This window comes from Chroicocephalus ridibundus, chromosome 11 (genome assembly GCF_963924245.1).
Source record: "Chroicocephalus ridibundus chromosome 11, bChrRid1.1, whole genome shotgun sequence".
NCBI classification, from domain to species: Eukaryota; Metazoa; Chordata; class Aves; order Charadriiformes; family Laridae; genus Chroicocephalus; species Chroicocephalus ridibundus.
Genome location: NC_086294.1, coordinates 19964882 through 19978768, shown reverse-complemented (window position 1 = coordinate 19978768; position 13887 = coordinate 19964882). Strand labels below are relative to the sequence as shown.

The window sequence follows — 13887 nt, the reverse complement described above, 5'->3', positions numbered from 1 at the left end:
CCTCCATATCCCATGTGTTATTTGTGTCTTCCTGTTACTCTAAGCAAATCAAATCAGTGCAAAGAAGACAAATACACAGGAAAATTCATGTTCTCTTCAGACCAGAAGCTCTAGAAAGGTATAACAGAAGTATCCTTGTTTCTATTTGTGTTACGTATACCTGTGTGTATACATATATCTGTACTTTTACAGATGCACAGAGTGATTGTGTTCTTGCAAGCTCCTGCTCTGGCACATTCAAACTAGTGTTTTCCCTGGAAGCTGAATGGAAATTCGATTATTATAAATATAAAGCTCCATCCTGAACCCATCTTTCCTACTTAAACACAGTAAGAAAGAAAAAGCGTGGAAAAGGGGCGTATCTAGGGGAAACTCAGGTTTATAACCTGCTAGTGTAAAGAAACTTACCACATGTTCCCCATATAAGCTTCCAGATCCGAGGCAGAAGTAGCTTAGAGGTTGCGCAGTGGCTGTTAAACATCAGCTGTATTCCCCTTTGTTTGCTTCACAGCCATTACTTGCAGTGACAAATATATATATAGAACAAGCCCTTTGGTCTGTGCGAGGAGCCTGATTTAGCTCTCCCCGCCACGCCATGCATTTCGTCGTTACGGGCTGCACTTCGAAAGTTTTGAGAGCTGCAGTAAAGAGCTGCTGGGTTTGGCTTTGTGATCTCTGGAAGATCTCTCTTTTATTCCTTCCTGTCTTCACCCCCCCGCTTTTTTTTTCCCAAAAAGTGAAATTTTGGTTATTTCTGTCTTTGAAGAAAGGCATTGCCCTGGTCGTCTGCCTTGGGCAATACTTCCATTCGCGATGGATACTAGTACTCACTCTAAACCTTAGCTCACCCTACTGTCCTTAAATTCTATAACTTAGTCACTCTTATTAAAGACAATGGTAAAGTGTCCACTGACACCAGCGGAAATAGGATGAACATTTACAGGAAATACTAGAACATGTAACAATAATCTTAGTTGCCATGGGCAGAATCAGTGTTAGGCAATGCAGCACATGAAGCCTTACCCTGACTGACGTAACCACGTAAGCCTGTATGCTCAGAGAAACACACCTGAAGTATTCAATGGATAATAAAAAAAACTTTCTGTAGGTTTATAAAACCATCATATTGAATGTATTGCAGGAGAATGATTTTAAAATATATGTAAAGAAGATTCCTTTGTTCCCAGAGAACTCTGTAGATTTTCCAATATGTTTCTTTAGAGTCTTGCGCTTCCGCCCTCCCCTCCTTTGTTTTTTCGCCCTTTTTTTGTTTTTCTTTTCTTCTCTATTTCCTCCTGTTGAACTAAACGAGGGATGGTAGAAAATAAGAAGCTCTTCCAGCCTGCCTGGTACCTCTTCTCCCAGAGGAGCTGAACTAAGCGACAGCAAATGGCCAAATTTTCCTTCTTTGAGCAGCTGAGGGACATGTGCTGCATAAAACCTCTCAAAAGATGAATGAAGCTCCTAAAAAATTGCACTTACATATGTTCTAGGCTCTCTGAACAGAGTTCAGAAACACATTTCAAGCCCATTAATTTAAAATAACCCCTGGCAAATCAGCATTTTACCACTTAAAATGACCATCTGCCAAATCCTGAATGGGGGAAAGGAAAGGATTGCAACATGCCCCAAATACCAGCCCTGGGTCTCCTCCGCCAGATAAAGGTATGGAAAAAAAAAAGCCATGGGTCCTGTCCCTTCTATATCCAGATGCTTCTCCAGCTTCTGCTGTAGCAGAAGCAGCAGGATTTCAGGCAGGCAGACCCTGAAGCGTTTGCAATTTTCATGTGGAAAATAAAACAGGTGCCAGTGACCCAGAGGCTCCGCAGTCCTCTGTTCCCCCCTAGTGACCAGCGCTCGCTGAGGGCACCGGATCAGCTGGAGCTTCCAGCTCTGCGTCGCCGAAGCACGAGCAGTAGAAGCTCTGGCTTCGGGCTTCAGGAGTCCTCTCCGGTGCCAAAATCCCACCCAAACCCCCCTCTCCACACCCGCCTTCATCTCAGGAGGACAGAAGTAACCAGCTGCAGCGAGGAGAGCTACAAACCGAGCGCGAGGGGCAGCTCTCCCGGGCCGTTCCTCCGCCGATAGCCTGAGCACCCCGTTAACGTATTAACGAACACAGCGCCTTTATGTCTGCTAAACAAAAAAGTAGAAGCAGAAGGGGGAAAAAATCCCCAAACTCCTTGGCGTGTCTGCCTTGAATCCCAATTAGAAAAGAATTGTTTGCCTTAATTCTAGATGTATTTAGAATATGGAGCATATATTTCCAAAGGATGTTTTGTATTTACAGCGTGTCTGTCTGGTTATACTGCTGCAATGTAATTGTTTTCCTGCTGAGAATTATAGCAGTGAAGTTACTCTGGGTACGATTACAGCTAATTATAGTTTCGCTTTGGAATTTAAAGGCTCCCCTGCAACACTCCCTCCTTCCCATTTAGAGGCACTGGCCTTGGAGCATGTTGTGACTGCTGCCTGTAATTGTAGTAACCGAGGTCCCTAAGGTCACTGCCGGCTACGTGACATGTGGATGCATTTGAGGCTTAGTGGCTAGAAAAGGGTAAGTCATTATGGTAACGGTACGAGGGGAAATCTATAAGGAATACCTGACGCTGAGGCTGTAACTGAGACAATGTAAGTCCAGACTTTGCTTGGTCTATGCCTGGGGGCAGCTGGACCATGAGAAGGTGGCAATCCCTGCCTGGAAAGGCTCCGGGAGCAAGAGCACCGCAGAATTTGTATCCAAGTGGGGGATTTCTGACAAAGAGCAGTTATGTTCGGGGCGGTTAACAGCTGAAGAGCTGGGACACATTCACTCCTGTGCACAGACTCAGCACAAGGTGACAGCTTTAACGTCAGAAACAGAGCCCTGCAGCACGGGTAAGACGGCAGACACGGCTGGGCCAAGCCGTGGTGAATTCATCGACTGCTCCCTAATGGGAAACACGTCTTCTTGACGTTTTTCATACCTGTAGTTGCTCCTTTTGCCTCTAAATCTTAACAGCTTGATGCTGGAATCGGGTTTGCATCATAAATCTCTTCTTTCTATCATAGCTTTGCCTGTCGCTGCTGATACTCCCCAGCAGAGAGCTGAGTCCCAGCAGTGCCGGAGCCACCCAAGGTGGCCTCAACGTTAGTTCAGCACAAACCGTGTCGATGGCAGTGGAGGGACTCAGGCACCTGAAGAAACCCTGCCAAGGCTCTGGGGCCGGCCGGGCAGCCCCATCGCTCTCCCTGCCCCAGGTGGTGCCATACAGGAAGAAACGTACTCCACCGCTGAGCGGCACCGCGTGTTTCAAAACAAAATGTCAATGAGCTTTCCAGATTAAAACATTAAAAATGTATGAGCAACAACTGTCGCACACGAGGAAGCTAATAACTCTGGTAGGGTTTTGCCTTTCAAAATCAGCTAAGAACATTTTTAATATCAGTGTATTCATATGCAGTTATAGTTTCATCAAGTTGAAAGCCAGGAAGACTCATTAGATCTCCATTTGACCTTCTAAAAAACCATTGTATTTTACCCAGTTATTTCTAATCAAATGCAGCTATAAGTCCCAAGAAAGTCAATAGTGGAGAAAAGCAGCAAGTCTTACTCTGCAGCCATCAAAAAGCAGAGAATCCTCTTTTTTTCTCTTGATAATTTGCTCTAATGACTAAAGTCACCTCCCATTTAAAAAAAACCAACAAACAAAACAAAACCAAAAAGCCCCCACCAAAACCCACACCTCATTTAATGCTATCTGGTTCAGTTTTCAGATACAGGCTCTTCTTTCACTTTTCTTTCCCTTTAGGACAGCGTATTTTCTTCCCAGAACCAGTCTCGTGCACAAAAAAATCACCTCAGAATTTTTTTTGGTCAACGAAACACACTGAGCCTTTCAGGCACCCTATTGTAAAACATTTCCTCAGACCCTCAAATAATTTTAGCCATTTTTTCCTACCCATTCTCCAACTCTTCCGTATGCTTTCAAAGTTTCAACACAGTGTTTTGATGTTTGAGACCTGGTTTTAGCGATGCTGCATGTAAAAGTAAAATTAACTCATTTCCTGTAATTCGCTGCTCCCTTGTTTATAGATTTAAAGGCCACATGAATTCCTTTTCTCGGGTCGTCACAGTGGGATCGATGTGCAGAGGCTTTTTGGGGCGCTGCTCCCTCCATCCCATGCTCCTGCCTGCCCCGTCCTGTGCCCCATTCTGCGCCCCATCCTGCCCTCCTGCCTGCAGGGCTGTGCCCTTGCACGGACCAACGTGTAGTTTGATGGATTCCTCACCCTCTTTACCAAAAGATTCATCTCCCCCAGTGCCCGTTTCCTTCCCTCTTCGCTGCATTCCACTCTCTTGATCTTTGTGCTTCGCAAAAAGTTTTCATCTTGTGTTTTGCTACGGACCATTGATACCAACAACGGAGAGCTTTGGTACTTCTACTTAACCCTTATGTGCCCCAGAAACCACAGGTCCCGATTCTCCATCGACAGCTACTTGTTGAGCTCTGTCAGACACTTCGTAATCCATTTAATGTATATTCTAATGTTACTGAATAGTGCTAATGTTTAATCAGCATGCTATTCAGTGCCAAGTCAAACACCTTACAAAAGCCTAAATGCACTAAATTTATACAATCGTTTTTGTCAACCAGACATGTAATATAATCAGAGAGTGAAAATTAGGTTTCTTTGATAAAGTTTGCCATAAACCCATGTCGTTTAGACTACTTACTAATTTACTTTTGCATCAGCTTTTGAATTATTTAACCCAAAATGATTACGAACTAGCTAGCCCGCTTGAGTCTTAGGAGATACTTCCTCGTAACAGCCTTCTGTCTAAAATCGATACAGATGCGTTTCACGTGACCGGGTGTGCATTAGCTCATTCAAAAGGCTTTACTTTATGGCAGACTGGACTGGCTTTGCTCCCTTTTGGAAGGTGTCAGAGGTAAACTGGGCTGTGATGGGACCAGATGCCTAACGCAGGGCACAGCAGCCCGTTCCTCCCAGTACCCCTTCGCGCCCGCGCTGCTTACAGACCCTCACTAGCACCCGCGAGGTAGACAGGCAAACCAACCCCAACATCTTCAGTGTAATTTTCTTTGCAAAAGCTCAGAAACAACTTTACCAAAGGGGAAAAAAAAATGAGTCGGGGCATTTCTGCATGCACCTGCCAGCACACAGCCATTGCCACGCATGATCTTGTGATTTAGGGCCCCAGATATGTCTGCTCTTTAACTACATTAGGACAAAGCTAGAGCCGTAATTTTATGGGCTGAAAGACAGACGAGTTTAGGAAGGGATCCAGCTGCTGAGAGGATTTTTATGCCTAGTTTCTATGTAAGGTCCATCCACAAAGACAAAGATTTCTTTGTACCCAAATCCACCTCTTTTTGTTCAGACCAGGTTATTTGAAGGAACCTAAAATTATCTGTGAACCTCGTTCCCTTTGCCCGGTACCCACCCTACTCCTTTAAACAAGTTCATTGTGTCCTGCCAGAACCGCTGTTGCCTTCCTCATCAAATAATAACGAAACCTCAAGGAATTCAGTGGAGAGCTGTATGTTTTGCACACAAAGACACAATGGCTTCTCAGCGCTGATGCTGGTTTTTTCAGAAATCACGCAAAACGAAGCTGCGGCAGGGAGCAAAGAAGGGACAAAACTGAAGCCTCCATACTCCACGAGCGCACCTCGTTTGCTCTGCTGTCAGTAACTCAAAACCCCAACGAAAAGAGGAGGGGAAAACAAAAGAAGATCTAAAAAAAAAAAGGGAGCAATTATATGCAAGCCACTAGACTTATCACTTAGCTTTTTGCAAAATACTGACTCCTGAATTATCTTTGTCAAATCTTGTAAAAAACCAGCCTCCAGGTGATGAATCTTGACACAGGCATTAAATGGAATGCTGCTGGGAAAGGAAAAGAAAGGAAATGGAAAAGAAGGCTTAATTTTAATTATGTAAGCTACCTGTGTCTGCATTTGGTCACAACTCTCATGATTTGGACAAGGAGGATGCTTGAGGGCTTGATTCTTGTTTGTTTTAAATATTCGTAGCATTTTAAATGTCTTCTGTGCTGGGCTTGGTGGACCTGATGGGAAACGGCTGAAGCAGCTCTGCGTTCCCAGCAGGGAAGAGTCTCGACAGCAGCGCAGTCGGTGCCGGAGGACGCTCGACCAAAACCAGGGATCAGAGCGGAAAACTTACAGCGAAGGCACTGCTGGGACCCCTCCAACAGGGAGCTGAGCGCACTTACAGATTTCAGGAGGGAGACGGATGAGTGTGCAGCAGGTCTGTATCAGCAATCCAGACTGGTTTTCTGTGCTGACATTTCACTATGACCTGGGTTTTTGCAGAGGCTTTAACCCAACAGTTGAAGCTAGGAAGGACAGTACTATGAACAAGGGTAAGCAGTGGAGAGGAAGAAGAAGAAAGTATTTGTTATCTAGAGTGATAATTTATCATTTCCAGACAGTACGGCAGGATAAAGAATAGTCTCATGGATAAAGAATTGATTTGAGACTGGGAGAAACAGGTCTGTCCCAGCCTTGGCTGCAGCTTCCCGGCTGATCTTGGACCTGCCAAATAGAGACATAAGATGGAAAAAATGCTGCCTGCCCCGGTTGTGGTCTGAGCGGTGGTCCAGTGCCATACGGACAAGCTCTACTGCAAAGCCTCAGTTAAAATCCCAAGGAAGAAATTTGTGTTACATAAAGTAAGCTGGATTTTTCATCATTAAAAAAGTGCCATAAGCAATAGCTGAGATATTCCACATGCAGTAAGCCGTTTCTAGTTTCACTCTAATCACTAATCAACATGAATTCAACATTAACACAGGACTCAATTTCTTCACCCAACTCATGTTGGCATCAGGCAATCCACCCAATAGTCTCTCCCTCACACTCCTTTTTTTGGAAGTGATTTTTAAAAATCACTTTAAGTGATTTAAGAATATTCCTAAATGTCAGCTGCAGGCAGGAGAAGATAGTTATTGGTCTGGTTTTAGAGAGAATTTTTGGCTCGGTTTCTTCTTCCTACCCTGCTCATCACTGATGTATTTTTAAATGAATCCTAAAATACACACCAGGAAACTCTATTAAATAAAAATCATGAATGACATGCAGACTGTGCTATTACTGTGCATAAGAAGATAACAAGACTCAAGAGACTGCCCTTTACATTCTGCCGCTCTTGCTAACTACAGATCTGGCCCGGCAAATGCCCAGGTTCCACGAAGCAGGGAGAGTGCCACGAGCCCCAGACAATACGCCTGGAAAGAGGCCGGAGGAATAAGCCATCAGAGAGATAATCGGGATGCCATGAGCTGCATCTCTCTGTGTTCCCAATTAACTACGTGATTGGACATGCACAACCAGAGATCCCAAACGCATCATTTGTAGGTTATCAGTGATATCGGACATCAGATGGAGCGGTGCTGGCCTCCCCCTGCCAACAAACTGGAGGAAAGAATTAGAATTCTGAAAGCTTTTTAAAGCCAGACTCTCACCTCAAGACACAATAAAAGAAAAGCTTTTAGATCATTCCTGGCAGAGAAGCTGGAAAGCTGCCATGCTCACACAGAGTAACTATGGTAATCCATATCAGGTTGCAGAAATCATCTTTAGCATACAGTCTTTTAAGCCCTCCAAGAAGCTTTCCTCCTAATCTACTTAAAAATAAAAAATAAAGGGTGTTTCAAGGTCAAACAGTACCAATAATGGGATCAAAGACAACAAATGGGAAACAGGTCGAGGCTACATGTCCCCGAGCGCCAACCGCTGTCTCTGCAAGGCTCTGGTGCACGAGGCCACAGCTGGGCAGGGGACGGACGTGTCTCATGCTCTGCTTTGCCGTGTGAGCTTGAGCATCTGTCTTGGTCATCATGCTTGAGCATCTATCATCTGCAACAAAGGCTGCACAATTAAGATGCGCTGCAGAAAACCTGTGCTTAATTGCTTCGATGCTTAGGTGATTGAGAGCTGAATACATTAGTGTGTCAAAATTACTGAACACAAAGGCCTTGATTCTGTTCTTTTTTGTGCTGGTGTAAGCGATGCCCAGAGTTCGCCTTTGTGGGCATCTGAGGATTGCTGGAGGACTTATGCGGGAGGCTCAGCCCTCGGTGACACTCCAACTCTAAATATTTGGGGTTGCAGTGTGCCTGGTCTAAAGGAATTTGATTCTGTTGTTCACTTAGGCAGAATTAGGAGCATAGAAAATCAAATTCCATTATTTTAAAATTAATTCAAAATTAAACTTTGATATTTAAACCCTCAAGCCACATGTAGCCCAAACTTTTGCCCTGCTTCACCCTGTTGTGTGTGCACAGCAACCTCCACTATCGTCTATTCACCTTCATCAGTATTCCTCAAGAATTTGAGGGATCCCTGCACCTCTCAGGACACACTTGAAATTAAAGGTAAATGAGCATCATTTGGAGCTGGACCCAAAAAGGATCAAGAATAGCAAATGTAGCCCAGGAGCATTTGAGGGAAAAGGCAACGTATGACCAATGAAAAGTCTTACACATTGAAATTCCAAATTTCACTGTACTGTAAGGAAGACATATCAGGCTTCCTCAAGTCTCTGCTGCTTTATTTTGCTGCCTGCTGAGACAGACACTATCTTTCCCTCCTTGCAAAGACGGGAACATCTCTGATGAGTCCAACAGAATGTCAAAACCGAAAACTGTTCTACATCAATCTTATGCTAAAGGGCCAAAATCTAAGAGATCAGACGTCTCTCACTGAATGGATGTTCACAACATTCTTTTTATTATTTCTTTTTGGATACTTCAGCTAACATTTTCCTCAGTTAGGGGGCTGGTTTTCCTTTCCTTATATGCAAAACGGTTGTACTTGCATGCACAAAGCAGCTGAATGCTTATCTGGCTGGTCTGTTCATATGAATACAATAGAGGGCAAACATCTGTGTTTTGGGGGAAAAAATAAATAGATGTCCAAAAAAAGCATGCAGGCAAAAAGCCTCAATAATGATAGACGCAGCTTTGGAGATGCTTTGAAAATCAGGGCAAAAATATCAATTTCTCTGGTTCTGTGTTGCAATGACAAGATGCTGAATTGCTGTGATTTCAGTAGTCCATAACTTAATTTTATTATGTTTGATCTAACAGTAATAAGCATATTTCTTGGTTATGTGTTAAACGTTATACTCATGATACATTAAGGTGATTTTAGGTCTAGTCACTTGTCTGTAATTTGATATTAGAATTTAGATAATTCTCCTCAATTCTCAGGTGCAGTAGCCGGGGGAATCCCTAACCTGCAATTTAGAAAGGAAAAAAATAATTATGTGCAATCAGCGTCTCTAAAAGGCGGCTCTTTTTATGGGACTGCAGAGTTACAGGTGAAGGACACTCAGTTATGTCCTCCAAACGGGTCTGAAAAAGTTACTGGCAGCACTCAGGGTATAGCAGGGGCCAATAATTTGAAGACATGTTGTGCACGATGTCATTTTTGCCTGCTCTTTTTTACTTCTGCTACGATCTCACATCATTTTCAGGAGCACCACTGCAGTCCCTAACGCTGGGCTCTGTGTGCTGTGTCCCTGCGCTGGCTCCCTGGGCGGCAGTGGAGAACGAGGGCAGTTGTGTAGGGCCGTGTAGGGAAGCAGCAGGAGCTGGGCTGGGGAGCGTATTCCATGGCTGACCTCCATGTGGCAGAAAGCAATGCCAAGCTCAGCCGTGGCTTTCCTGGGAGAGGGTTTCACTCTCAACCACAGTGCCCACATTGGTTTCTTTTCTTCTAGCAGGTGGAACCAGTTTCAAACTGGTACTTGCAAATATTTAATTTGCACATGCGAAGTGATGTAGGCTTTGGGTCACCTGCTCTTGATTTTTTTTTGTCTTCTCCTTGGATGCAGCTATTGCCACAGGAAGAAGTAGGATATGCAGTAATTCATTCAACAACAACAAAAAAATCTAATAAATCTAGTTCACAAATTAAGCCTGCAATGAAGGCAGATCATTGCTCTTCAGCCATTTGCAAAGCAACCTGCTGGCCTGCCCGCCGGGGTTTCAGTGTAGGGAGAATATTCACAACCAGTCACCCAGTGTGCGTAGGTTGATTTTAAGACACTGAATTATAACTTTAGAGGAGGTGCCGGCATTTATATGTATTTTGTAAATATTCCAGAGAATTATTTATTAGGTGCAAAACTCCTTTTATTTTAAGAGAGAAACCATCTAGGAAGATCATGGTGAACTTCAAGATTTGTACATATGAAAAAGAAAACTGTAGCTCTCCTTTGGCAGGTAAAGCCATCAATGATGAATTATATGTGCTCCCATTTGTATCATAAGTGCTGTTTCATCGAGAAAGGCCTAACAAGACTTTTACTTCCTGCTCATTAGCTTTATCCAGAGCACCTCAGCACTGTTTGCACATAAAATAGCCATGCAGATCCTACTGAACAACAGCCCAACCCAGAGTGGGTTTTGCCCAGCCTCTGTCTACCGAAGCCAGTCTGGAGCCAGCAGGGCCTCGTCGTTAGTTGGTGTCATCTGCCCCTTTTACCACATCCTCTTCCCCTTGCCATATACCACGCTCCACAACCCAGGCAAATGCCTCACCTGCAGCAGGAGGAGACGACGCCAGCCCAAGAACCATGAGAAGCTTCATTCGCCAATGAGGTATCACACTCATCAACTGTAATCAAAGTGGCCACAGGCAGCAGCAGGTGAGATCAGGAGAGAAGCAAACCAGTATGCCATCAAGAGTCCACATCTGCCACTGCTTCCCCCCGCCGGAGGGCTATGAGGTGGCATGTTTCTCCTCCCCTCTGCTTAGCAGAGGGGGAGATGCTAGGTCTGAAAGCTGCTGTGACCTGTGCCAGACAGCAGGCAAGGGTGAAAATGGAGATGGTGATTGCACCTGTGAGTGTGGGTTGGAGTTACTGACTCTGCTGCAGCATCCCCAACTGCGGAGCAGCACGTCCAGTGTCTGCTGACAGCAAGCTACACTTCCCAAGGGAGGACATGAAGAATAACACCTTTCCCATAAATGAACTTTGCTTATTGGTATCACATGGACATTCTTTAGCACACACGTTGGTGGGACACGCTTGCTAGGGCAGCTCCGCTGGTGGCCGCTGAGCAGACTTTACTTGCAGAAACACCTGACTATCCTCTCCATCTATTCCTTTCTGGGTCTGTGAGCAATTTGGGACACGGCAGTACAATAGTGCAGTGCCTGGCTGCCCAAAACCTTCCTGCTGCCTCTTCCAGTCCAGTCTACATAAATCCCAGAGGAAAAGGGCAATGTAAGCAGGAGTGCAGCTATACAGATTCCCTCTGCGAGAAGGGACTCTCATTCTTCCCTCAACCAGTCCCCTTGTAACACCCCCCCCACCCCCCCCAAAAGGCAGGCATGGAGTATCAGTAAGTATTTAATTAATAAGTTATTATAAACTACTCTGCTAAACTGAGCATCCTACGAGGAAATAACATCTAGGGAGTGAAAGCAGGAATGAGACTCCAACTGTCAGCTTTATGGATGTCTGCCGTTGGGATATGGCTCCTTCAGCTGTGATGGAAGGAGCTTGTACTTTGGGAGAGAGATATAGGAGCTGGTGCACACGCTTCTTGTATGCACATTTTCCACCTGGAAAATGTCTGTGAAGATACGGTCTGCTACACTGTGTCTCTGGCACAGGAGGGAGAAACAGATGGAGAGATCGTCTAAAACCTTTTGTTCTCCATAGTTAATAACCTGGAGCTCTTCTAATATCTAACATGTGTAGGTTGGCTTCATCTCCGTGTGCACGCTCTTCAGAGGAAAACCAACTGCATTCACCAGTTGGCTAATACGAAGATGTGTGACTGTTTTACGAAGAGAACAGGATAAGCTCTTAAAACCGTTGTGTCCTTTGCAAAATGCTGTTTACAGCAGATCTGTCATGAACATCAGTAACTCACCTCGCCGTCTTAGCGCAGTATGACATTTTAGTGCCAGCAAAACTGGGAATGAAACCAGCCACGTTTTGACACAACTTTAGAAATTAGGAAAACCTTTCTTTTCTTTTCTTTTTTTTTTTTTTTTTTTTTTTGAGCTCAGACACATTGATGTGTTCTAGGGGAAGACTGCAGTGCTTCTGAACAAAGAATTTTCAGCACATCATCTCATGGTCAAAATATAGCACTGGGCTTATTTGGAATTAAACAACAAAACGTGGAAATTGTTATTTTTCCCATGAAAGAAATGTCCATCTCAGTCCAGCTTGACCTAAGCAACAATACAATATTGCTGGTGGAAGACATTTCCTTCCTAACCCGTGCAGAGTTTGTTGTGCACAATGAAATATATGATTTTATTATCCTTAATTTACCATGCAAAGCTACAAATAACAGTCGCCATAAAATTATCCATCCCTTGTTAAAAAGCAGCTGGAATACGCACCCTCCTTTGGTAGTGAATTCCAGAGGAGGACATCACACTGTGTGAAGAATCACAGCCTTACTGCCATCCACGAGGAGCAGGTAACGTTAACTGACAGATGGCAATCAGAGCATCTTCCCAGCTCTGCCCCAAATGTACCCTTCAACAACTGAAACAAAAGTCTGTAGCTCCTACAAAATTCTTATACGACTTTGGAGCCCATGGCTCATGGCAGTGAGACTTAGACTTCCAAACGAAATTAAAAATTTCCACCTTTCACTATTAGGAGTTGCCAGGGGAAGGCAACGTTGTTCGTTCAGCCTGCAGCTCGCAATTTCCTGTTCATAAGTCATCTGCTTCTCTACGACTTAGAGGGAATACAGATTTTTCTTGGGACACCAGGACTCAAGGGAATTACCTGTAGTTAAACATCTGATTAATGGCTCATTAAGAATCAGCAACAGTGTTTATTCAGTCCCTGTCTGAGTGTGGTTTTGCAATTATGTGCTTTTGAGACTGCAGGTGTGTGAAATATTCATAACCCAAATGGAAATATGATGGAAGTGCAGTTTACGCTTACTCAAGGGCTAGCTGTTCTAGATTATAAATATAAAATAGAAAAGCAAAAGTGCAATTATTACTCTGCCCAGGGAGTACCCAGACACTCACTAGACTCTTTACAAACATATTAGACACTACATTTCTGTCCCAAATAATTTATTCTAAGTGGCAGAGCCTCCTGTCCCGCTCGTGCCACCTCTGGTACATGCTACTACTAGATGCGAGGCTTGCTTGTAAAAGCAACATTCACCATCGGATTACACGTGTAGTAACCACTGCCCACGGAAGGGCCTCTGCTTCTCTGGGGGCACATCGGGGGAAGAGAGAGGAGAAAGAGAGACACTAACGGCGCTTGGCTGAACCTGTCTGCTTGGTTTCTGGCCGTATATTAAAATCACAGTATTGGGGCTTTAATTCTGTTTAATGGTAAATCGTTCGTTATCCTCATCCCTCAGCTGACCCCAGCAGGACGTAGGGTTTGGCCACTCTCTCCTGCGTATGACGTGCTTCTGCCATTTGCTCCGTCAGCTCCAGAGCAGCTGTGTACAACACCGTGTACAACAGGCAACTGCAGCTTCTGACCTCGTGCCCAGCCAGCGAGCAACAGTAATTTTAAAATATACAACCATAACACTCTAGTTTTAGAGATGAAACAAGGACTGGAGAGCAGGAGGAGGGACAGGAGGCTGGTACCTGAGCAAACACTGTGGCTCAAGAAGAGTTTCCCCATTGTCTTCAGGTGGGGCGAAGCCCATCCTGAAACAATTAACTTTTCCTCACTGCGGCTGCTGCTCTAAGCATCAAGCTTTCCCAAAAAACTGCTTCCTTTTTCTAATTTATTGTACGCTGTTGTTTTTTAAAGGGGTCGTTTCAGAATTCCTCTGGGTCCCATATATGCCGTGCTACCACCTTGCAGAGGCTCTCGGTGGTATCGTACAACTAAATA

At 44.5% G+C, this 13887-nt stretch overlaps 1 protein-coding gene across 1 annotated transcript in view; it reads right to left on the bottom strand.

The window, feature by feature from the left end:
• Positions 1–507, bottom strand: part of SGCD (sarcoglycan delta) — a 354617-nt gene extending 354110 nt beyond the window's left edge. The window contains exon 1 of the mRNA XM_063348882.1: positions 409–507. The gene's annotated coding sequence lies outside the window, so the exon portion shown is untranslated. The remainder of the gene's footprint in view (positions 1–408) is intronic.
• Between the last annotated feature and the right edge of the window lie 13380 nt (positions 508–13887).